The sequence below is a fragment of the Lipotes vexillifer genome, unplaced genomic scaffold (genome assembly GCF_000442215.2).
Source record: "Lipotes vexillifer unplaced genomic scaffold, Lipotes_vexillifer_v1.1 scaffold1113, whole genome shotgun sequence".
Classification (NCBI taxonomy): domain Eukaryota; kingdom Metazoa; phylum Chordata; class Mammalia; order Artiodactyla; family Lipotidae; genus Lipotes; species Lipotes vexillifer.
The window spans coordinates 1,564,014-1,565,275 of NW_006777938.1; the positions used below are offsets into that span (position 1 = coordinate 1,564,014).

The 1,262-nt window shown below is 33.4% G+C and overlaps 1 protein-coding gene across 1 annotated transcript in view; it reads right to left on the minus strand.

Moving 5' to 3' along the window:
• GPR52 (G protein-coupled receptor 52) overlaps positions 1-968 on the minus strand; it is a 4,337-nt gene extending 3,369 nt beyond the window's left edge. The window contains exon 1 of the mRNA XM_007451373.1: positions 877-968. The gene's annotated coding sequence lies outside the window, so the exon portion shown is untranslated. The remainder of the gene's footprint in view (positions 1-876) is intronic.
• Positions 969-1,262: the final 294 nt, after the last annotated feature.

Here is a 1,262-nt window from a genome sequence, read left to right on the forward strand (position 1 = left end):
GAAAGAGTGAGAAAAAAACCTTAAATAGGCTCAGGCTTCCTGTTTCATCTGTCAGGAGAAATGGATTCATATTGTAGAATTTAAATAATTAAGAACTCAGATTTGGTTGGAAAGCTAAGAAAAAGTTCATTGTGGCAAAGTGTGTCTTTGGCTCAGTTCAGGGTTTGATGCTGGTGGGTCAACTTTATGATCCATTTCTCTCTCTTTTCTCTCAAAAGCTAAGAACCCCCTTCTCCAACAAGATTAATTCTAAAAGACTCATCTCTACTGGGGCACAAAGGAGCAGAACAACGGTAATGGACTCCAGATTGCCCTGTAACTCTCATAAGAGAAAAAAAAGCATACTTCCAGTAGAGAAGATAATACACAATGGGTCAACACTGACAAAATATGAAAAACTTCTGAAGTTTTAATTCTGCATGCATTTTTTTAAGCATTCAGATGAAAAGAGTTTTAGTCCATTACAGTTCCTGGTGCTACCACCAGCATCGTAATTTATACTCCTTCCTTTTCAAAAGGAAAATAAAATCATTTTTGTTATTAATTTCAGCATCAATAACTGAAAACAACCTTCATTATCTGATACATCACCTTCCTTATAATGGAGCATGATCATAAAATATACAGCTCAAAGTTATTTCTCATCTTTGCAATCACACCTATATCTCACAAATATGTGTAAATATATATGAAATTTAGACAATAGAAACTTTCCTATATGCTCTGAGCTTCTGACTAGAAATGCTGCCATTATTTATTACTTAGGTATTTCTAGTAGGCTTTCTAATCTATATTGCTATATTTTTTCTGTTTTCATTAAATGATTAACACATTAAATCATTACTTCAACTAAACCTTTTCAAAGTGGAAAATTACCTTGTTTGTTATATTTGCAGTTATATAGCAGCCATATGTTAAGAAAATGCCTCTTCTAGTTCTGTATTCTATTTTGAGCAAGTGCTCAATTAATACAGGGGCCATTAGATAGGTTATAAGATGTTCTTGTTTTAAAATACTTCTAAAGCATCAAGATGAGTTTAAATCCTAGAGTTTGAAATACTGAAAGACTGGCAGGATAGAATCCATCCAAAATGCTTCCAAGGTCATTCTGATATGAGGTTAACATTTGTCAAAAATCTTTTTTAAAGTACAGGCATTTCAGAGAGTCTCTTGTCAGTCTTTGCTGTCATACCTTTTGTAGAAAGAACATGCGTTAGAAATAGAAACATTTCCTTCAGGAACGATGCAGGAGCTTAACAGAA